This window comes from Oryctolagus cuniculus, chromosome 8, assembly GCF_964237555.1.
Source record: "Oryctolagus cuniculus chromosome 8, mOryCun1.1, whole genome shotgun sequence".
Lineage (NCBI taxonomy): Eukaryota > Metazoa > Chordata > Mammalia > Lagomorpha > Leporidae > Oryctolagus > Oryctolagus cuniculus.
The window spans coordinates 98,556,178-98,581,119 of record NC_091439.1 but is presented as its reverse complement, the minus strand read 5'-3'; the positions used below and the strand labels follow the sequence as shown (position 1 = coordinate 98,581,119).

Genomic DNA, 24,942 nt, shown 5'->3' with positions numbered 1-24,942 from the left:
GGACTATCATTATCAAACCTTTTATGTTATATTACCCATACTTTTCTTCATGGACCTTGTGGCAAAGGAATGTCATACCACAGTAAAAACAGGGATGTTTAAAAGAAATGTTAACCTGGGGCCGGCACCACGGCTCACTTGATTAATCCTCTGCCTGCGTCGCCGGCATCCCATGTGGGCGCCGGGTTCTTGTTTCAGTTGTTCTCTTCCAGTCCAGCTCTCTGCTGTTGCTGGGAAGGCAGTGGAGGATGGCTTAGGTGCTTGGGCCTCTGCACCTGCATGGGAGACTGGGAAGAAGCACCTGGCTCCTGGTATAACTTCAGCCTTAGCGGGAATTTGGGGGGTGAGCCAACGGAAGGAAGACCTTTCTCTCTGTCTCTCTCTCTCACTGTCTAACTCTGCCAAATGAAAAAGAAAAAAAAAAAAAAAGAAATGTTCACCTAAGGATTCAATGGCACACACTGCCTTTCTGAGTAGCAATGGCAGATCATAAATTCATAGAGGTGGATGGCATCTTCAAATACAGTCTAACAAATCCTCCACTTGCCACAAACAATGAATCAAAACATGAAACAAATATAGTTCTAGGACTAAATTCTAGACCCTTAATCTTCATGAGAGTCACTTTCATTCTTACTAAGATTTTTATTATACAACGGGAAGAATCTTAGATAGGAATTGCTTTTTTACCCTTTAATTTATATATCCACTGTTTGTGAATGCATTTCCCAGAGCTTTATCAAAATCCTACTGCATGCCTGCAAACAGAAGGAAATAACGCATTGTGGGCCCAAGCTCACCGTCCGGGAGTGATGATAACACAGCTGAAGAAAACCCAAACCAAAGTTCATAAACCTTACAATTCTAAGAAAAAGATGCATCATAGCATATTGTGAATGTTCTTTTAAAAATATGAACTATATTTTTTGCAAACAAGGATGTCATAAATGTAAGTTAACTATTATTAAATATTATAAATGTATTAACAGTAAATATATTTTCAAATATATGTTTAGTACTTCAATGACATTTCATGGGAGCTACTTTTTAACTCAAGACATTTCAATCTTGCTCACTCACTTCCCTGTTGTAAAGTTTCATAACATCCATGTTAATTACACTACTTCTGCCACATTTAAACTAATGCATATAGTGGTAGAGGAGCCCATGCTTTAGAGATTTACTTTATAATAGTTTTCTTTTGAATGACAAGTCCTAATATTAAACATTTGGTTTAGTTACATTAATAGTATCCATAAATATTAAAATGAAAAAATAAAGGTCAGTGCCAAAGATGTTAGAACCACTAGAAATGCCTTGCAATTTTGGAGAGAAGTGGTATCTTACTCATGTTTACCTAACCCATCAAAGATATTTGGCATCTAGTTATGTTATATGTAACTTTCAAGCATTTTAGTATGTATAAAAATATCTAAAATACCCAACTATCGATAAGTAAATTAATGATGAATAGCCATTTCTCCTTAGTGCTGGAAAAAAATATCTTGTGTATGGTTGAATGAGGAGACCTATTATCTTCATTCAAAGGAAAAGCCATTGAAATCTGACACTAAAATGGGGACTATATCTGTCAGTTTAGGGGCCAGGGATAACTCCTAAGTTACAACAGCCAGAGACAATTGCTCTTCCTTTTTCATTTGGCAACCACTGCGCTAACCTGTTGACTGCTTCCACCTGGGGAAGCACTTTCTGTTGTTGGATCCTGGGCTTGCTCTCTGGTCTTACTCCCTTTTGGCATTTCCTTTACACCCCCCATTTTAAGATGATCTTTTTTTATTTTTATTATTTCTTTCTTTTTTTTCTTTTTTTTTGATTTAGTAAATGTAAATTTCCAAAGTACAGTTTATGGATTACATTGGCTTCCCACCCCCATAATTTCCCTCCCACTCACACCCCTCCCATCTCCCGCTCCCTCTCCCATTCCATTCACATCAAGATTCATTTTCAATTCTCTTTATATACAGAAGATCAATTCAGTATATATTAAGTAAAGATTTCATCAGTTTGCACCCACACAGAAACACAAAGTGTAAAAATACTGTTTCAGTACTAGTTATAGCATTACTTCACATTGGACAACACATTAAGGACAGATCCCACATGAGAAGTAAGGACACAGTGACTCCTGTTGTTGACTTAACAATTTGGCACTCTTGTTTATGGCGTCAGTAATTTCCCTAGGCTCTAGTCATCAGTTGCCAAGGCTATGGAAGCCTTTTGGGTTCGCCGACTTTGATCTTATTCTGACAGGGTCATAGTCAAAGTGGAAGTTCTCTCCTCCCTTCAGAGAAAGGTACCTCCTTCTTTGATGGCCCCGTTCTTTCCACTGGGATCTCACTTGCAGAGATCTTTCATTTAGGTCTTCTTTTTTTATTTTATTTTTCCCAGAGTGTCTTGGCTTTCCATGCCTAAACTACTCTCATGGGTTCTTCAGCCATATCTGAATGCCTTAAGGGCTAATTCTGAGGCCAGAGAGCTATTTAGGAAATAAGATGATCTTGTTTTTAAACCATAAAGTTTGGCATTTTTTTTCCAATGCTTCTTTTCTTTTTCCAATTCCTTTTTGCTTATTCATTCTAAAAACTACATCTTTTTTGTGTGTGCAGCAGCACCAAAAAATGTGTTACATGTTCAGAATGGGAGATAGTTAACAAGAGAAACAAACTCCGTGGTTTATAGCTTAGAATCTTGGGATACAGGCAAGTAAGCACAGACTCTTACGGGATGATATGGTTGGGATAGTACTGTGGTCCCATAGGAGTCCATGGGGGGATTTCTTAACTCATCTGTGGGTCCATGTTAGGAAATAGTTGTCAAGGAAACAGAGATTTGCTGAAATAGCTTTTAATGGAGCTCTGAAGGATGAGTCAGTAATAATTTTAAAAATGGAAGGAACAATAGTCTCAAGAAAATTTATGTGAACAGAGAAAATAAACACTCAAATGAAGTTAGAGTTGCAGGTGGGAGTGAATTTTGGTGAAATATGAAATTGGAGACATGAATAGGGTCAGAGCAATGTCAGATCCTGCAAAACATACGCAGGAATACAACGCTAAGAACAATGAGCATCCATTTTGCTTTTCTCAATCCATCATCATGAGCTTCTAGTACACAACCCTGATAATATTTCTTCCAACCTGCATCTCCTTCCCAAAACTCTCCAACTCAAGATCCTTCTATCCATTGTCCTAAGAAAGTCTAGTACTTGGAAACCCCATGCAAACATCTCTAATAGCATGTCCAAATGTGACTGTATCATGTTTCTCATGCCACCAAACCTGCTTCTCCTTGTTTACCAACTTCCATACTTCAGGGGGGACTATCATCCTCACTCAGTTACCAAACTCAGAAAAGAAGAAGTGCTCTTCAACTTGTGCATTCCTCTTGACCTCATATCTAGCAAGTGGTTAAATGATACTTTTGTTTTCCCAAAACATTTAAAGCATGTCTACTTTTTTATCTTAACAGCAATCAGCTTTAGATAAGAACATAAATATTATTTCATGTTCATTCTCACAATAGCTTTTTACTACGTCCAGATCTTTTGCTTTAGTGATTCATTAATATTGCCATAGAGTGACCCTTTAAGAAATACAAATCCAACTGTGGTAGGACAGAATCATGTTTAGGTGGCTGTCTCTTAATGATGGTCTGGATGGAAGACTATGCAATTTTTTTAAAAAAATTCTCACTCTAAAATATATGTGAAGATAGAAAAATAGTACCTACCTCCTAAAACTATTTAAATGAGGCTACATATGTAAATTTCTTCTCATAGAACCTGACACACATGGAGTTGATTATCAATTTTGCATACAGTTTCCAACTACTTTGATTTATGGGTTAAATTCAAATCTCACTTATGACTTCATGATTTAAAATAAATTTCTTCACACTTCCTTCCCACTCTGCTAAAGGAATCCAAACTGCTGATAATTCTCAAGGTGGACTGTGCTCATTCGTACCTTGATATCTTTACACACAATTCTCTTTATCTGGATTAGAGTATACTCCTATCCTCTTCATCGTGGGTGACTCTTAATCACCTTCTTTGGTATAAATTAGGTGTCACCATTTCTAGGCAGCCCATCTACCAAAACCCTCCATCATAGCTTAAAATCTGCAGGGGAGGTTCATAGATTCCTCACATAGTCCTTACCAAATCTTCACTATGGGGTGTGGTTTCTGTTCTACATTCTTGGTCTCTGGCATTGTTACTGATACACAGCAAATGCTTTTCAGTGCTCATGAAGGAAAGGAAGGAAAATAGGCCATAGATTTCATTACAGGTGATTCATTAGTTTAAAAAGTTATTACTGATGATCAGCTACCAGCTCTTGCTGCCCTAAAATCCTTCACCATTATAATTCAGTAATTAAAAGTCAGATATGCAGTTTAAGGAAACATTTAAAACTGTGCAACGGGGTATTTGTGACTCATATTCTGTGTTACCGTTTCAATGTAAAGTAATTCTTTAAAGGTGCACTGTTCCTACTCCTGATGTTTACATATAGTCCTATCTTTCTCTCTGACTAGAATACAACCAGCAAAACACCATCACTCACACTATACCACACCCCCACCCCCCCCACACACACACACCCTCAACTTGCCCAGAGAGCCATTCCTTGAATTTAAGTTAGCTCTTACTATGGTCTTGGACAGTACCCTGTCCCTCCCTTTTCACTTCACTTTTTTCCTTATCTATCTCCAATCAGCTAGTAAAAAAGAGCATGTTCTTCCTCTTTCATAATAGTTCATAAGAAATCCTGTTTCTTGGTAGTGCTAACACATCATATGAGAGATGCTACAAAGAATCCATACTATAAATCCCAGGATAAAATGCCATAAAATCCTAATAATATATCTCTGGTTCCTTATCTCTGGTTCCTTAAATTCCCACTTATAATGATGCCCCCTCTCATGGCACATTATTTAGCTTCTCCTCTATTGCTACAAAGAGTATATAATTATGTGTAACTCCCTCAACTAAACCAGTCACCTTGGCTTAATTGAACTCATCATCAGTAGAACAAATTTTGAAAATCGTTTTAGCTACTAAGTAGTTAAGTTACTACTCTCAGTATGGTTTTGAATATACTATCTAGCTCAAAGAGAAATGCTCAAATATAGCTTCTTAGCTAATTCTACAGTTTTGCTTGCCTATATTCTAATTCACAGTAATTTTGAGATATACATAGAAAGTACATGCTATATGTAATTAATGATATCTTGCTTAGAACTATATCAATTATTTTTTCACTGAAAATAAGAATCCATTCACAGAACATCTAGATGATAGAAATTTTTGACTCTATTATATGACTTATTTTTCTGTGATTCTATAGAACTATTTCTATGCTAACTTTTATTATACACGTTCTGCATTTGCCTCATGCATAGCCACTATTCCACCTTCTTTACCTCTTCCCTGTCTGAGCAGACTGATCAAACATATTTTATGAATGGGGTCTTTTACCTTCTGGCTTATGCTTGGGCTCAACTATAAGAGTCAGGAACAGGAGAGCTGGAGGGTGGATTTGAATGAAGTTAAAGTAAATATTCCCCCAGATTCTTTAGTGCCCTGTTGCCACAGGTTGAATAGCTTTCTCACACAGACTACTGCTTTGGGAAGGGACCCTCTCTACAGGTTCTTCTGCAAGTCCTGGTTATGTCTCCTTCACTTTGTTCCTTTATCACTGTTTGCGTTTTGCACCTATGAGTGGTAACAGCACCTTGCTGTTACCATACCTGAGGGTACTGCCCTGTCATGTCTCTTGCTTCTTCTCCATGACTGATTAAAAAAAAAAAATTTGCCCAAGGGTAGGCAAAAGTAAGGTATTTTCCTCAGAGTTCTTGAGCCAACGGAAGAACAATTCTCCACTGAAAATTCTGGAGTAGACAGGTAACACACGAGCTATTTATTACTTAAAAACTCAAGCAATCAAATAAGTAAGATCAGAGCAGCACTTCAGATGATTTATAGGAAAGAAAGCAAATAATGTCCCTCCACGAATACAGCTCAGACGTGGATGGGGCAGAGCATGCGGTTAACACCCAACCAGCTCTCACATTGCGAACATCTCTGGTTCTTTTCATATTCTCTTAAGGGTTAGTATTTTGGTTTTCTGTTGTTGCCACTAGAAATCGCCACAAAGTTAGTAATCAGGCACGTTAAGTTTATTATCTTATGGTTCTGTAGGTCAGTTGTCTGACATGGGTCTTCCTAAGCTGAAATCAAGTTGTTAACAAAGCTAACTTTTCCACAGGCTATAGAGAAAACTTGTTTCCTTGCTCATTCAGGTAGCTGACAATTCAATTTTGTGCAGTGGTAGGACTGAGGTCCCTTTTTCCTTGCTGTCAGCTAAGAGCCATTCCTATATTCTAGAGGTTGCTTGTCTTCCTAGGCTCATGCCTCCTCTTCCATGTTCAAAACTAGCACAGTGTATTGAATCTATCATTTCTTCTCCAATCATCCCCTCTCTAAGCAACTTTTCTGCTTATCTCTTCTGCTTTCAAATGCACATGTCTCTGCACTGAGCTCATCTTGATAATCAAGGCTCATCTCCCTATTGTAAAATCATAACTCTTAATGTCATCTACAAAAATCTCATTTGATATGTAAGGTAACATATTTGCAATTTCAAAGGTTAGAGAGTATATATTTTGGGGCATTTTTAAATTAAAAAATTAACACTTTAATTTTGAATGCTAACTTGGAATTAATAAAATGTAAGTTTTTAAATTTGATTTTAAAAACTAATTCAGGGCCGGCGCTACCGCTCAATAGGCTAATCCTCTGCCTGCAGAGCCGGCACCCTGGGTTCTAGTCCTGGTCAGGGTGCTGGATTCTGTACCGGTTGCCCCTCTTCCAGGCCAGCTCTCTGCTGTGGCCCAGGAGTGAAGTGGAGGATGGCCCAAGGTCTTGGGCCCTGCACCCACATGGGAGACCAGGAGAAGCACCTGGCTCCTGGCTTCAGATCAGTGCGGTGTGCCAGCCGCAGCGCACTGGCCGCGGCGGCCATTGGAGGATGAACCAACAGCTAAGGAAGACCTTTCTCTCTCTGTCTCTCTCTCACTGTCCACTCTGCCTGTCAAAGAAAAAAAAAAAAACTAATTCAGATAAAGGAATCACCTTTAAAAATTATGAGAATAGTTCTTATATATTTGATAAATTTTGAACTTTATCCAGCTAAAAATATTATTACCTTACCTGATGAGTACAGGTTTCACCATTAAATACCAAGTGGAAAAAGTTGCCAAATATTTAATTAAAATTATAATGCTCACTGTTTAAGGATATGTTTAGCATGTATCTTGATATAGTAAAAGCAAAACTTAATTTTTAGTACTTGGTTTATATTTGATGTGAATATATTTTAGATTGAAAAGACCTAGTACTTCAATGTAAGAACTCAGTATAAATTAATTTTATTTATAACCAAAATTGATACTAATTATTGTTTTAAAATAGATTGCACCAGGCCAGTGCCATAGCACAGTAGGTTGATCCTCCATCTGCAGCGCTGGCAACCATATGGGTGCCGGTTCTAGTCCCGGCTGCTCCTCTTCCAATTCAGCTCTCTACTGTGGCCTAGGAAAGCAGTAGAGGATGGTCCAAGTGCTTGGGCCCCTGCACCCACATGGGAGACCAGGAAGAAGCTCCTGGCTCCTGGCTCCTGGCTTAGGATTGGCGTAGCTCCAGCCATTGTGGCCATTTTTGGGAGTGAACCAATGGAAGGAGACTTTTCTCTCTGTCTCTCCCTCTCACTGTCTGTAACTCTACCTCTCAAATAAATAATATCTTAAAATAATAAAATAAATAAAATACATTGCACCAATCTGATTTTTTCACAAAAATTTACCCTTCTGCTGTCAGGATACTGGGCTAATGCGATTATTGAAATTCTAAGAGTTGTTAAGTACAAGAATGGGAGTCAAGGAAAGTGATTTCTTGTCCCATCCCAAGCTACTGCGATTAGCCTCCAGGGTTCTTGGTGTCTTTTCCTATAAAAAAAATTCATGGGTGATATTGCATGAACTTACCTACTTGTGATTTTCTGTGACCATGGCTGCTTCTAAGTCACTTTTTTGATTAATGTTTCACTATAGGTGAAATGAAGATAAGCAGATGAACAGAAATTATGTCTCCTACAAAGATAAAAAAAAAATACTTGAGAAAAAAGCTCATACATTTAACAAATGAGAATTGATTACATCTGAATATATTGTTTATAGGACAATAATATCCATAGATCAAGTTTCAGTCAAGCTTCACAGAGACTGCTTAGTTTGGCACCTTGTCTGGAAGCAATGTACATTTGCTCTTACTTTTCTTCTATTATTTTTGCCACATGGGCTACTTTATTGATAAGCCGAAAGACAAAAGTCAAATAGACAAGGCAGCAAAACAGTAAAAAGCTCACTTTGGGGTTTGTAGCCAATCTAATTAATTTTTCATTTGGTTCTCATGTATTAGAGGTCAATCAATTTAGGATTATGTTTACAGAGTTATAAAAGGAGAGAAGATTGGGTGCTCAATTTGTTGTCTAGGCTGTCCAAATTAGTCAGTTAAATGATCTCTGGGGATATCATAAAGTATATGAATAGGTTCTTCTGAGTACCTTTTCCTTTAATTACAGACCAAGTCATCAACACTTCCCATAGACCTTGACTCTACTGAAGGACAGAGTTCTAAAATCAAACAAAGGAATTTTATATTTCAGAGTATTTTTCTTTTCTTTCTCACATATTTTAGTTAAAATATCTTTAGAGAACCATTTTAGCATGTCGAGGTTTGGAGTTAAAGAACTGACTATCATTCAATGGAAGGAGTCAGATAAAAAGTGATATTAAGATTGATAGTCTCTATTCTATAAGAATTTGTCATACTGAATCACTTCAGAAAATGGAATTATATGAAATAGTGGGATAGGGCACTATATTTCACAGAAATAAAGAACCTGAAAAAATGGTGTCATCTGAAATATAGGTCCCAGAGCATTAATGGGGAACAAAAATAAACTTGTGTGTTGTTTAACATTTGGTAGCACACCTGTGCAGGGTTTGAGTTCCATCAATATTTTGGAAACACTTGTTTAAAAGAAATCACTTTTCTAGCATGTGGCAGGTTCAGATAATTTAGTTGAGAAGATCTAGAAACTGTTAAAATCATCTTTAACTTGTATTTTTCTCTCCAAGTTCCACCAATCTACCTCTCTGACTCTATTCATGCCTCATCATTGCTCACCTGGTCTACAGTAAGACCGCCCATCCTCTCTAGTGAACTGCATTCAGGAGTACTACAGTATTCTGTTTTGTGTCAACATACCCTCTACACAGCTGCTCAACTTTCAAAAACATAATCGCACTCTTTATCAACCCTGATGTGGGGAAAACAAGATCAAGATCTCTGTGAAGTTCTTTGGAAACTTTATGCACTCAATTCTACTCAAGGAATGAGGTCACATCATAGTCAAATCCCATCATAAGCCAACTACAAGTATCTATGAGACTTCTTCTAGACTCCTAGTTTCTGGCTCAGGAGATTCTCAGATTTTTGAGCAACATATCACTGAACTACTGTTTGCCAGACACAGCTTGGGGTATAAAACAAAGACACTGTAAGAGAGAAAATGTGAAATGAGTACTTTTAAATATATCAGATTTTGTGCTGCTTCTCAGGCTTTTTTGAAAAACAAAGGCCACTAATCCTGAGCCCATTATATATGAGATGAAGTTTAATAACTTAATAAGTGTCAATTTTATTTTAAAGTTTAGTCAATCTAGCCTTAATTTTTTTTTCCCGTTTCTAACAAGAACTTTAATTGTGAGAACTCCTGGGAAAGGAAATGAATACTACAAGGCCAGATGGATTCACGGCAGGAAAAGATGACTTCTGAGGTTACTTGACAACATTCGGGATTTTTTAAAACTCATTTTGGGGTAGATTAGGTGGGACAAGATAGTCTTTATCTCAAAGCACACAATGACCTGAAATTCATGGCTCTCTTAAGACAGAGTTTGAAAATTGGATCCAAGTTGAATCTTTTCAGAGCCCCAGAGAATTCCTATTACTTTCATTGGGGTTTTATGGCTTAATTAGTACTGTTAGGAGTCAAGTGAGAGCACTTGCTCTCTATTCCTTTCTTTGAAATCCATTAGCTCAGAGTTCCTTAAATTGTGTAAAAGAGTTGTGATGGTTTGATTTAAAAGTACATAGTAGTTTTAACTAAATTTCTGAAAGACTGAGCAAGACAGTTAAAGTTCTCTTTTTTTTAGGCTAGTTTCTAAAGCAAAATTTATATGTGGTAAATTTCACCCTCTTTAAGCATGAAGTTCAATGAATTAAGAAAACATATACACTATCTTCTAACTACCACAACAATCAAGATACTGTTTTTGTTTTTTTTTTTTTTTTTTAACAAACTTTCTCATCACCCTTTGCCATCAATCCCTTCCCTCAACCTCCAGTCTTTGGAAATTTCAATCTGATTTTTGTTGCTTTTTAATTTTAGCTTTTTCATAATACCCTGTGGAAAAGCACTGCTTGTTATATTTTGTGTCTACTTTCATTATGTTGATTCGGAGTCACCAAGTCTAATCAATAGTTTGTAACATTTACTTTTTTAGCAATATCAATTTTATAGGTGCCATACATTAGATCTTTCTAACAGATGATGGACATTTATATCATTTCCAAGTGCTAAACCATTTGCCAAAGCAACCGTGCAATTTTGCTTCCCTCAGAATCATATTTTTGGACCTCTAAGTCATAAATTCTCAAGGTAGATACCATAAATCAGCATTTCGAAATGAAAAACAAGTTGGTTTGTATGTACAAGAAGTATGAAATACTTGTCTCCTGATATTATTTCTCCTACCAACTATTATTAAAAGGCACTTGAAGTATTGTGATTACCAGTCACCCCATATACATAACTGCATGATCCAAATAGATCACTTTTTAATTTTATTGCCACTCTAACAAATTACCACTCAGTAGGTGACTTAAAATAACACAAAATTGCATGATTTCTTTAGAAACCCAGCACAAATTCTCTTGCCCTATCTACAACATTGGTGGAGTTACACTCCTTCCTGGATACTCTTAGAGAGTCTCTTTCCTTACTTTTTTCCGCCATCTAGAGATCACCCACAATTTCTTGGTTCATGGCCCAGTGGCAGACCAGAAATCTTGCATCTCTCTGATCACTTCTCCACAGCCACAGTTCCTTCTGATCACAGCTTGGAGAAGTTGTTCCCTTTTGAAAACTCGAGTGACTCACGGTTTCCACCTGGATAATTAAGACTGCTTCCTCCCTCTCAACATCCTTAACTTAATCCCACCAGCAAAATCCTTTTTGCCATACAAAATAACATATTCACAGGTTTCAAAAACTAGGATATGAGTATCTATGCAGGCTACTACTCTGCATGTTATAGACACACAATTCTCATGAAATTATCAGAAAATGCCAATTTTGTCTTCTCAACTGAAAGTTGGGAATTTGTGTCCATTTTATTAATAAGATTTGGAATAAATTACTCAATCTCTTAGAATTTCTGTTTTCCTATCTGTAACAAGCATGTAAGCACGTGCTTATAATCTCAAAAACATTGATGTCCTTAAGTATGACAGAATATCAGGAACTTTGGTTACTGGCTTGTTGGATAAGTGCACATTTGAGAAACAGAAATGTCTGCACGTTGTTTGCTATCAGTGGTTTTTCCTATGCATCAGCATCAGTAAGGAAGGAACACAATCAACTGATCAGGCTTGGAACCATGCAGTGCCGAGAACGCCTGCATCTGGTCCTATTAGTTAAATGCAAATTGGCACTTATTTTAACACAAAATACATGCCAAGTTATGAAGTGCAGTATACACTTTACCCCTTTGCGCAACGCATTTAGCCTGTAGTTATATGCTATCTAAACATTTTAGCAAATATTAAAAAAATTGTTAAGAAGACTTTTTTGAAGTGAAATACCAACATGTTTTGATATAATTTCCCTTAATTTGAAAGAACTTGCATTTGCAAGCATTTAGTACCTTTATTAATGAGAGATATTTTGGAAAATTTAGGTTTCTATCCTGCTTGTATCATATACTAAGAGACTTGAAGTAAGCATATAACCTCTAAAACCTCAGTTTTCTCATCTGTATAATGTAAATGATACCTCCTTTCAGAAATGTGATGTGGGTCAAATAAGAAATTAAGTAGAGGGGTCAGCACCATGGCTCACTTGGTTAATCCTCTGCCTGTGGCACCGGCATCCCATATGGACTCCAGGTTCTAGTCCCAAGTGCTCCTCTTCCAGTCCAGCTCTCTGCTGTGGCCTGGGAGGGCAGCAGAGGATGGCCCAAGTGCTTGGTCCCTGCACCTGCATGGGAGACCAGAAGGAAGCACCTGACTTTTGGCTTCAGATTGGTGTAACTCTGGCTGTAGCGGCCATTTTGGGAGGTGAACCAAAACCAACGGAAAGAAGACCTTTCTCTCTGTCTCTCTCTCTCTCACTGTCTAACTCTGTCAAATAAATAAAAAAAAAAGAAATTAAGTAGAAACACATTCATTGTCAAAACTGTAATCATTATCATCATTATTTTTGAAGTATCCATATCATCACATTATTGGATCTTAAGATGCTATGTTACCTATAAATCATTCATGAATGCAACCAGAAAATGTAAAACTGTCAATATGTGTCACCATCAATATCTAAAAGCCTAAAAAAGTCACTGTTTCATTTTTAAATTCTGGCCAACTAATGACTAGTAGACAAGATGTATACAATCCGTAATTTTGAAAATTCACTCCTAGATAAAAATTTTGGAGAAATTGTTGAATATCTACCTGAGGAGACATAGGAGAATGTTTATATAGGCATTGTTTATAACTGCAAAAACCTTAGTAAAAATAGTTTTAAGTCCACCAGAAGAACATATAACTAATTTGTGAAATGGTCATTCAATGAAATACTAAACAGCATTGAGACTAAATCAATGAGAGCCACGTGAACAACATGCATAACTCAAAAAAGATTTCACTGGATAAAAAAAAGGTTTCGAAGATACATATAAGTTATCTATTAAGATAAATGGTGTTATTTATAAAAGCTTTTAAATCATCACATATGTAGTAGAACTATAAAGAAATGTATGAAAGAACAGAGTTATCAGAAAAAGTACTGGATGCCTACTGAAATCAGAGTTTTACATATTCAATAATTGTTTTTAGTAGAGGTAATCCCATTCGCTACTTAGGATAACTAAAATGTATTGGTTGTTTCCCCCCAGTTTAAATTTTATGTGTAGCCTTTATCTTTATTTGCATCTAGCAATTCAACAAGTGCAGGAAGGATATTAAGGAGACTTTATATCATGATGTTTTATTTCATAAGCTGGGTGGTGGGCAAGTGGGTATTCACTGCATTCTTTACTTCAAAGTCTTAAATATTTCACAGAATGTTAAAATATTAATGGATTAAAAACAAACCATTCACCAGAAGAAAATCCCAAGTTGAAAGAGAAAATAAAGAGCTAATAGCAGCAATAAAGAATCGAGCAGAATGAGAAAGGGAAAATATGAAAAGCATATAAAAATTTTAAGTTATGAGAAACACAATAAAATGATATCATGTTCTATTTTGGTATTATTAATACCTTTCATTTGTATGGCATTTATTTCTTTCAAAATCAAGGACCTGAAATGAGATGCTGAGTTAATTACAGAATTCAACCTAGAAAAAAAAAAAAAAACTTAGACAAACGTAGATCTTATGTGTTTTCCAAGATAGTAGTAATTTCAATTATGTGTTAATCACAGAGATTATATTTTTTATTTTTATTTTTATTTTTATTTTTATTTTTTATTTTGACAGGCAGAGTTAGACAGTGAGAGAGAGAGACAGAGAGAAAGGTCTTCCTTCCATTGGTTCACCCCCAAAATGGCCGCTACGGCCAGCGCTGAGTGGATCTGAAGCCAGGAGCCAGGTGCCTCCTCCTGGTCTCCCATGGGGTGCAGGGCCCAAGCACTTGGGCCATCCTCCACTGCACTCCCTGGTCACAGCAGAGAGCTGGACTGGAAGAGAGGCAACTGGGACAGAAACCGGCGCCCCAACTGGGACTAGAACCAGGAGTGCCAGCGCTGCAGGTGGAGGATTAGCCTATTGAGCCATGGCGCTGGCCTGAGATTATATTTGGCAACAGGTAACAATCATAAGTGGAATGTTTAAATCTATAAAACAAATTGCTAATAGCCATCATTTAACTGTTTTTAAGCCTAGAAGAAAAAGAACTCAATAGATGAAACAGAATCATAAAGTATAATCATTTATTTCCTTAGTGAGTACTAGAAAGTAGTGGCTCCCAGGCATGGGTGCACGTTAAAATCACGCAGAGAACTTAAACACTATGGACATCTGTAACTCACCATAGGTAAGTCTCATTTAATTGATCTGGAAGAAGAAGTCATCGCTACTTTTTTAAAACTTCCAAGGTGATGCTAATATGGTCAAGATATGAAGAACACTGCCCTAAAGTTTGAAAAATCCACACTTGTGTGGGAGATAGAATAAATCAAAAATATTTGCCCTGTGGACATAGAGTTTAGTCTTAGTCACCTTGCCTCTATTAGCTTTAGACTAAGGATTTAGTATAAGTGCCAAGTCAATAGATATTATGGAATCATAATACCTCGCATAAAGGCAGTGCTAGATGAAGAGGTATTCACTGAGGGAGATAAAATACCCTAAGTATAAATACCCTAAGGGGTCATGATGCATGTAGCTTACATGGTGACCCTCGAGGGGTATAATTGAAATACTAAGAAACCGAGCAGTGATTTAATTTCAAAATGTGGGGAATGAACTTTTCTTTCTTTTTTTTTTTTTTTTTTTTTGTTAGCTTGGAATGGAAATACTTCAATGTCTCCTAGCAACCTCCTGCCTTTACCACAATGAGATGGATTTAAAACAGTCAGTTTTTATTTCTACTTGAGTAACATGAGCTTTGGTTTATGGCCCTTTTTCCCTTTACCTCATAATTAAATGACTAAATCCCATCCACAGCATTACCTACAGAATATGATTGGAGAAAGATTAGCCATTAAAGACAGAAGGGATTGCTATTACGGCTTCCCAGGCCCCTAACACCCACTCTCTTAGGAATTCTATTATGGCTGTGCGTTCGTGTTATTGGCGTTGCAACTCAATTCACATATATCAAGCTGTAAACTCCATTTACAGTCAACCCATATCTCTGGGTCTCCTCTAGCAACTTAGTTATTTGTGTGTTTCATTTTGGAAGAAGTTATGTGCTCCTGGACATCTCTGACCATTGCCAGAGATGCCACATTTCCCTCTGTGTCACAGAAAACGCTTTATCCTTATTAACTAAAACTCAAACACCTGCTGTTCACCTGTGCTTAATAAAACCTTATCATGAACAGTCATGTGACTTCAGATAGCCACTTTCAGTTCCGATGGGCAGTAATAAGAAAAGTGTTTGCTCTACCTGGAGATGATATCTGATCAGGATCAATTCCATAAATCAGCAAACAGATACCAAGCACACATCAATCTCATATTTATTTCCTTTGTAATTAAGAACAGTGGTATCAGTGATATGTATTAACATCTTCAAGTTGATTCTTGAGAGGAAAAAGAACTGGTGCCACTAAGCAGGTGACCCCACATGTTAGCTAAACCTGGTGCTCAATTAACCACACAATACATTTTTCCACAGAATATTCGGTGAGCCTCCACTGTCTTCCCCTCTATCACGCTTGCCTGTGTGAAGGATGTTTCCTTTTTCCATGTTTAAATTCATTTCCTTGACAACAGGCATTGCAAACCTCTCAATGATTTCTCTGCGCTAAATGAATTTCTGTCAAAAGGTTCAGATGAAATCTGTCTACTCCTGGTGACCAAATTGATCCAACCCCAGCACAAGATGAAGCAGATCAGTCATGGAAGTTTGGCAATGCCAGAAAGTTGCTCCCTCCTACACACACCCACGGCTGTGGAGAAGTGGCAACTGACTTTGTCCTACAACCAGAGCTTAGAGTTTCCGAGTGTTTTCATTACCTGTGGGCATCAATGGATTCTGGACACAATTAATTGTGCTGACATCACTTCATTATTTTAATGAGGTTTTTCTCTTTCCTCTAGCTATGATAAAAAGGACAAGGGGAACTAAATTTCTTCTCATTATTTCTGAAACTAAAGGAGAGTGAATGATGTTAAATGGGAAAACGCAGAAAGCCTGCAAAGGAAGAGAGTTGAGCCTTTCGCCGCTCTATTTCCTCCTGCATCAGCAAAGGGAAATGTGGGGAAGAGAGAGGTCAGTAAATTTGGAAGCTCAAAGACAAAATGGCTGCCAGGGCTTGGCGTGTGAAGCAAAGTGACTTCACCTTAAAATCTTCAGAATTCCTGTTCACCCTGAATATTTGAAAGCATATTTTTTAAAGGAGAGGAGAGAAAAAAGAATGTCTGTGTGTATGCTAATAGTGTATGAAAATAAATGGGCTCAGTGCTCTTCAAATCTGATCGCTGCTCTCCTCTAACAAGGGCTGAGGATGGCTGCTATGTTTACAAACTGGAAGACTATATGGTATTCTTTGAGTGTGCAGGCACTTACATAATCTATAGCGTAATGCCTTCTTCTTTATGGACTAGACTTGGCCAAGAGTAATTCTACAACATAGATAGAAAAGGCAAGGTTCAGCAATTAAGATTGTTTTCCTTAAAGCAGTAATTCTCAAACTTTAGGGTGCACCAGGATTATCTGATGGACTGGTGGAGCTTACCCACAAAGTTTCTGATTCGGAAGCTTTGGGGTGGAGAGTGAGATGGTGCAATTTTAACATGTTTCTAGTTATTGCTGCTGCTGCTGGTCCTGGTACAATTTTGGGAACCACAGTGAGTTGTTTCACAGAGGTAATCATGGCATATTATTCTATCTTAAGGCCTCAGAATTAATTCACTTCAAAGAGATTCCTGAGAGAACGGTTACTGCTTGTTAGACTGCTAGAAGGTAGGCTGAGATCATACTGTCTTATTTGCCACTATCCAGAGAAAAGAATTGGTTGTCATTGAATAGAGGAAGCCAGTCATTTCCAAGGACATCTCTCCCTCTTATATACACCCTCTCAACACACTTAAAATGCTAGAGAAAAACTTACACACTCTACCAAGTACCATAGTTTTGTTGTTTTTTTTTTTTTTCTGTATTGTTGGAAAGTGGGATTTCAGGTACTGCATATTAAATCCTTGTGACATTAAATATTATGTAGTCCACCCACCTCCATTCCTCCTGCACAATGACAGACCCTTGAACCTGGAGTTTGGGAGCACATCTTTGAGGTCATCAAGCTACATAAAGTGAAAGGCAGTAGTAGAACCCAACTGTACATTCACCCCCAGGTCTCTATTTTACACACATTTTCACTAATTCCTTATTCACAGAGTTCTCATTAAACAGATGGCATTCTGCAGGAAACATGTGACAGAAACTGCCAGGCACTGGCCATGCCACTGAGGGAAGGACAAAGTGAAAACTAATAACTAATTAGTGACCACTCTTGGCCAAGCACTGTGTCAAGGAGGGTACTTCTAATATGGTTTCTAATCTAGACTTCACACTTTGGAAAGTACCACCATTCCCATCTTGATTGGTGAAAACATATATTGGTTGGACACAAATATCTTGACCCCAAATTTAGGGTTCTTTTTATCATAAGACGTGAGCCCTGTCCAAGAGAAAACCAAAACCTAAACACACTGGAATGCTAACAATTCTGGTGAAGTGTCAAGGACCATAACAGAGATATGGCAAAGGAAGGAGCAGTGAGCTCTGCCTGTGAATGAACATCAGGACAGCTGACAGCTAATAGTCATATGCCTACACCATGAGATTCAAGGAGATTAACCTCACCAAACTGAATAAGTTCCTTCAGATTCTCAGCAGAAAGTACTATTATGTCCACCACAAATATCAAAATGGAAAATAGAAATGGAAAGGATCGTGCCCACGGACTCAAAGCCATTGCTTTCCCATACGCTCTGATTTACATGGCGGATGCTACACCAAGCTCAACCCCTCACGTTCCTGCCGTTTTTTTTTTTGTTGTTTTTTTTTTTTTATTTATTTTTTTTAGGTTTCCTGCAGAAAGCCCTCTGGCATGTGGATTGTTCTGCTTTTAAGCTGTTGTCAATAACCATCCATGCTTCTCTCAGAGTGACTCCTATGCCTCTGAAAAGTTGTTTCAGGGCTCGCTGATGGTGCAAACTGAGAGGCTTCAAGCACTGGCGTCCTGAGGGTTTCCTGGCAAAACTTAGCCTTCCACAGTGCTGCCGTGCATCATAACTTGGGAAGTTTTTCTTTGTTGTTGACGATGATATCATCAGGAGCTTTACTGTTAATGGAGCAGAAGAGGCAGAAAAACAGAACGCTCTGTCCTAGAGGGCCACAACCAAAATAGAGTTCCAAGAGCATTATTTTGATAATTTATTCAGACAGAGGATGAACAGCATTGATAAGCTCAGCATCTCTAAAGACTTTCCCAAACTTGCACTTTGAAAAAAATGAACACTACAAAAGAGAGCGCTTTAGGATACAAGGGGCGCAGTAACTACATTCTGTTTTATTAGAGAAAGATAGGCTTCCTTCCCCGGGTGTCAAGGTTTTGCACAGCTCTCAGCCCTGCAGACGGATTAGATCTGTTTAAACCCATCACGGCCACACAGTGTTTGCTGATTCCTAGGTGGATTGCGGGACTCTGGGGGCTTGCAGCCCTGTGCACAGGGAGCACAGTATCCAGGCAGCTGAATGATGCCTGACTGCTGCCTGCCTCTGCGTCACTTTGCTCTCCGACAATGCCAGGAGGGACTGTGAGCTTTAAGAACCTCCAGAGACTAATAATGCAAGTGCTAATCGTTAGCATCTCCCAGAATTCTTGTAGTTCTCATCTCCTCCAGATTTTCCAGCTGCTGTTTGTGTAATTGAAGAAAACGACACAGCCAAGGGGAGGTAATTTATCTTGCAAGCCTTGCTGTAACACAGCAACCTAGCTGGGCTGCATAAAAATCCAAACGAAAAACTTGTAATTGATCATGAGGGGCCTGTGGGTGTGGTCCCTTCTGTAAACATAGATCTGAATTGTTAGGAGAATTTTAAGGAGGATTTTTAAGTTTTAAGGAGAATTAAAAATCTTCAGGTTTTAAAGCAAATCTCCAAGAAACATTTTTCCATTGGAAAAAACAACCTCAGCAGAGAGGCATGCAAGAAGATCTACATTTATTTAAAACTGAATAAATATAGGGGAACGATAACTTGGGCTAAATGGTCTATGTCGTGCTCTGTAGCTTTGAATCACCACATTGAAGGGGTACTGAGAGATTCTTAGTCTGATATAACCAGTTAGTTGCAGAGTATAAAATACACCTGTCCTGACACCATCTCAATATTTATTCTGCTATTATTATGTTGCCTATCACAACAAAGGTATATTGCTAGACCAGATTCAAGAGAACACTGAGGATATCTACAAATTTACATACCTTGTCACCCTGGGAAAACTCTGTAGGTATTTAGATATAAATGCAGGTAACTCAGGAATATTTTTTAGGTTTTCTAGTTTATCTAGTAACTAAGGACACCAGAAGATAAATAACAGCAGTAAAGAAAGAGTGTAACTAACATCCACTTAGCACTATTAATGTCATCATCACCTGAGAAGGCAGCAATGAAGGCTCAAGTGCTTGGTCCCTGTCACCCACATGAGGACTGAGATGGAGTTCTCAGCTCTTGGCCTCAGCCTTACGCAGTCCTGGCTGTTAGGGGCATTTGGGTCGTCAGCTAGTGGATGGAAGGTTCCTTTCTCTCTCTGTCTCCTCATCCACTCTCTGTGTTCTGCATTTCAAAGAGCTAGCTAGCTGGATAGATAGAAAGATGATAGATAGATAGATAGATAGATAGATAGATAGATAGATAGATAGATAAAGGGATTTGGGGAGTGAACTAGCAGATGGAATGTTTCCTTGTCTCTCCCTCTCTGTCACTCTGCCTATCAAATAAATAAATTAAGGTGTTACTTTTTTCTTTTTTTAAAAGTTGTTGACATCACCTTGAGGGGCAGAAGCATTTCACCCAGCAGTTAAAATGCCCACATCCCATATTGGAGTACCAGCGTTTGCTATCCAGTTCTGTCTCCTGACTTGTTTTCGACAAGTGCAGATCCTGTGAAGTAGCGATGATGGCTCCAGTAGTTGACTTTCTGTCACCTACGTAGAAGATACGGATGACATTCATGGCTAATGGCTTCAGCCATGCCTACCACAAGCCTTTGTGGGTACTTGGGGAGTAAACTACCAAACAGAAGCTTTGTTGCTCTTTCTCTCTCTGCCTCTTAATAAACAAAAATTTAAAAAATGAAATAAAGTTCACTGTTAGCCCAACCCCAGACCTACTGAATCAGGATCCAAATTGTAACCTGGGCATATAAATTATCTGGGGCTCATACCAATATTCTCCTACTGAGTAGTTTTTAAACCTCCCTTTCATTTATAATACTAAAGGGAAACAGCTTTAAAAAAAGGAGTAAAAATATATGAATGAAATATGAATGGAAATTCAGAATAACATATCTGGCAAACTATAGGAGGACATTAGAAAAATCCTTCCATCTGGTCAAGGGCTTTTTCACAAACTTACCTTTTTAATAACAATTTTGATATTCCAAGTTCCCTTTTACGTCTCAGTTGCCCTCTGCATCTGGGGTAAGTTCTGGCATCATCATCTAACATCCCTTTTTGGATCAGGGACACAGGAGCTTCAAGCTTTACCACAAACCACTCCTTAACTAGGCTTCATCTTGTAAAATCTCCCTTTATCTGGAACTTCTCCAAGCCATCACCTGATGGGCACTTCCTCCTCCATTGTTGTATTAGGTCTGCTGGTGGAGGAAGAAGGACCCTCCAGGGTGAGATGAAACCAGCTTGGTGAAAATCATCACTCTGGACTGCTTAAATGACTGCAAAGTAAGCAAAACAGAACTTAGTTCTTCATGCAGTCCTCTGAATATATTACCAAGGCCATCAAAGTTCTAGGTATATTCTCTGTCTCCAATACACCTGTGTCAGAGACTGAGAACCAGAAGCGCTCAGGGGCTATTTTGGACCAACTGGCAGAAACACCCACATGCATATAAGGAGACTTCAGACAGTTCTTGAGAAAATACGTATTATGAAAAACTACACATGCACTTCAAATTTCTTCATAATTTATATCATGGAAAAAATACATGGATTTCAAAATCCATGTTATGAAAAGATGATACATGGATTTCAAACTGTGTTTCAAAAACATTCAAATAAATTATCTTTTAAGTTCATTTTCCCACAACCTTTTTGAAATATCTTTGTGCATTCTTAAAATATTAAATAAAAATCCAAAGCTGAAGAATTTTATGCTAACCCTATGAGAGATGCTTTTTCCTGAATAACGCAAAAAGATAAGGAAAACAATTACCAACGCAGGAAAAAGTTAATTATAAACCAAATGCCTCGGATCAAAGTTTCAGGGGACTTTCTGGGGAAAAAAAATTAGACAGTCCTAGTTAAACCAATGAGCATGGGAACATGGCAGGAGAAGAGGAGGAATAACTGAGATGGGATCCAAAGGGTGAGAGTTTTCCATGCAGAACCACTTTACTGGTAATAAGAACATCCAAAATGTTCTGGCAAAATTTACAAGGAAATGGTGGATTGTTACCCATGTTTGCATCTCTAATGTTAGTCCCTAACAGTATACATTTGTCTGTATAAGCAGAACTCCCACATTGCAAAATGTTCAAACTAAGATTTCAAGTGGGCAAATGTGCTAGCCTATTGTTGATAGGCTTCAGAAACTGCTTTAGCTTCCAGTTAAACCACTTGATGATGAAATGTAGCAGCGAATACAAAGCAATCTGTATTTGGAGTTGTACCATTTTAAGTGTTAAGTGTAAGATTGATTTAGAACACGCTACTTCAGCAGAGATTGTGAAGTAATACGTAATAACCCTTTAATCGTATCACATTAGCTGTTCCTTCAGATTATAGCTGATGTTCAGGAATTTGTTCGAGTTATTTAGCAAAAAGATTCTTAGGAGTCCAAGTCAAGTCAGACGTCTGGTTCTTCCCAAAGTTTGCATTTCCCTCCACTTTAACTTTGAACAAGAAGGGCCATTTTCTGTATTAGCTCATCCCGGAGGATGTAATTCAGCCCCAAGATTTTCAGCATAAGAAACATCCCTGTTTAATCACAGCCTTCTGTTGTTTATCAGTTCCTTGCCCATGTTCTCCCATTCTAAACCCTGCCTCTGGCTTCTCCATGACCTCTTGCTCTTTGGCTTTGCCATTAACCCCCTGATAGAAGCTTTGCTGCCTGCCCTGTGGAGCCTGGAGCTCCCACACATTTCTTTGTTCATTCCTGAATTCATTCAGAGGATCATCCCAGTGCCAGTCCCTAACCACCAGTCCATTCTAACCCCTCCTGGATTAATCTGTCAAGGAGTGAGGTCCCCAGGTCAGAGCCCAGAACCTAGCAAGATAGCAACAATTGCAAGTCTTGTTTCTTCTTTTCTGTCAGTTTCAGAATTCCTAGAAATTACTGCAATTTCTTCACACTGACTTCCCTCATGCATCTGAAACAATTATCCCTAGGTGGGTCATTCTGTCAATTTCCTGCATTCTTTATACCTTGTTCTCTATTGCCTAGGTTTTTCCTTTGTGAGAAAATCATCTCTCTTTCATTCAACCTCCTTTGACTTCCACACCCTTCCTTTGTGTACGGAAACTCCCCATTACCCTCATTGACAAATATATTCCCTTTCCTTATTGCTTACCTCCATTATCTCAGGATTCTCTGAGGTGATGTTCTTTCCATTTTTCTCATTCAAATTATTGATCTGCATTGGCCTTTACTCTTCTTTTCCAAATATGATTAAATCTTCTATCCTGAAAGGATGGTATAGTTATTCTCCTGCTAGCACGAATTCTTTACCCAAGTGATAGAAATCATTGTGTGTCTGTATCTCCCATCTGTTTCCCTCACAAGGATCCATGTACTTGCCTCTATAATACATGTACATTTCATATATGCCATCGCCCTCAAAATAAAAAATTAACCTAAATATCTCAATTCATTGAACTTGGTTTGTCTTACAAGCAATGAAGGAAATGAACACATCTCTAAAATTATTTAGGTTGATGTTCAGTGTCCAGTTTTTCTAAGAGGAAAATGAATCTACGAGGGCAAGATCAAAAGAATGCAGAGAAATCCATGCACTAGGTCAAGATGAGCTTTTACGTGCTAGTTTCCCAATTTCTTAATGCCTAGTTTGTAAAATAATTAATTAGAGCAAAAACATTCTAAAAGCTTATCAGGAGGCCTATCATAAAGTTTATTTCTTATTTTTTTGGCCAGAGAAGTTCAAGTGAAATATAAAATTAATATGCAGTAATATATAATACATAAAATTCTGTATCTCTACATTGACAACTATCAATAATCATGTTTAAATAATCAGATGTTTAAACATCTGCCAGTTCATTATCAACAGAGATAGAAATGGCACCAATGAGATAAAATGTCCTATATGTTTTCCTATTTGTATCTTTCCTTTTAATAGAGAAAATGAATATTGACTGAAAAATTTATCTTTTTCACACTCAAAATGACTTTTAAAAATCACATTAAGAAAAGTCTTCCTAATTTATGTTGCTCATGAAGAGAAATAGCAAGAAACAAAGAACATGAAATGTAGGCATGAAGTAATCAGCAATCTGTAAAAAGGCCTTCCTTTGCTCAGACTGTTCCTGACAAAGGATCACATATGCTAGAACGCTTCGCATTATGTGGTAACAGTGTGCTGTGACACCTAACAAAACAACCAAGTCTCTATTAGGCTTCAGCAACACATGGATGGATGAAGAACGTATCCATCTGCCTTCTTTATCTGGGAGGAGACATAGAACAACCCCACAGACATTTCTTTCCCATCTCATTTAGCACCATGCAAATCAGTGAGCCTCTTCATCTTTGCAATATGCAATAACAATATTTTCATGTACATGCCTCAGATAGTTACTTGCTATTCCAAAAGACATAGTGATCTAGGTGCTCACATCTTCATTCTTTATTCCAAGGAAGCCCACAGAATTAGCTCATAGACAATCTCCACATATGAAAATTTCATGAAAATTTGGCAGGTACCCATACTTCTCACACTGCCTTTTCTTACCCATCTGTCATAATTCAGAGAAACACTAAACACATACATCTCTCCATTTGGTATATATATCTAACATAAATGTCTCTAAAATATTTAAATCTACAGGTGATCTATGAGACAAATGTGTAAATCTTTTAGATAAAAATCAGAGTGTTAAGTTTAAGTAATAATGGCTGTGAAATGGAAACCTAGCTAAAATGATTTTTGATTCCTTGGGTACCCATGCCCCAACCATACAGGTTAAAACAACAATAACAACAGCAACAACAATAACAACAAAGATAGACTTAGAGACTTAACAAAATCAATATCCTTGTTTTAGGAAAACATAGACAGGCTCATTTATTACTAACATTCCCATGTGAAAATAGAACATATTTTTTTTTCTAGTGGGCTTCCAAGTTTTTTAGTGGGGTTTAAGTTGCTTAAAGCAGCAATACTGATGCACATATGTTAAAATAGCTGCCAGATGAGGGCTGTTTCAAGGATAACACAGGACACCCTGCAGTGTGTAGGAGTAGAGTGGGAGAGAGTTGGGCTGAGGAAAAACTGACAGTTCTGATAGGAGCAGATGGTGGTGAATACGCACAAAGCTCTTTAATACACACCATTCCTTACTCCACGCAATTGTATAGGGACTTGGC

General features: G+C 37.8%; 1 long non-coding RNA gene across 3 annotated transcripts in view; it reads right to left on the bottom strand.

The window, feature by feature from the left end:
- Positions 1-24,942, bottom strand: part of LOC103350790 (uncharacterized) — a 772,648-nt gene that overhangs the window by 34,351 nt on the left and 713,355 nt on the right. For 2 of the 3 annotated variants that reach the window (XR_011378436.1, XR_011378433.1), the window contains exon 15: positions 22,910-23,021. This is a non-coding gene — a long non-coding RNA (uncharacterized lncRNA). Of the gene's footprint in view, positions 1-7,406; positions 8,173-22,909; positions 23,022-24,942 lie in introns of those variants that run through there. The other variant, XR_011378435.1, reaches the window with a different exon arrangement.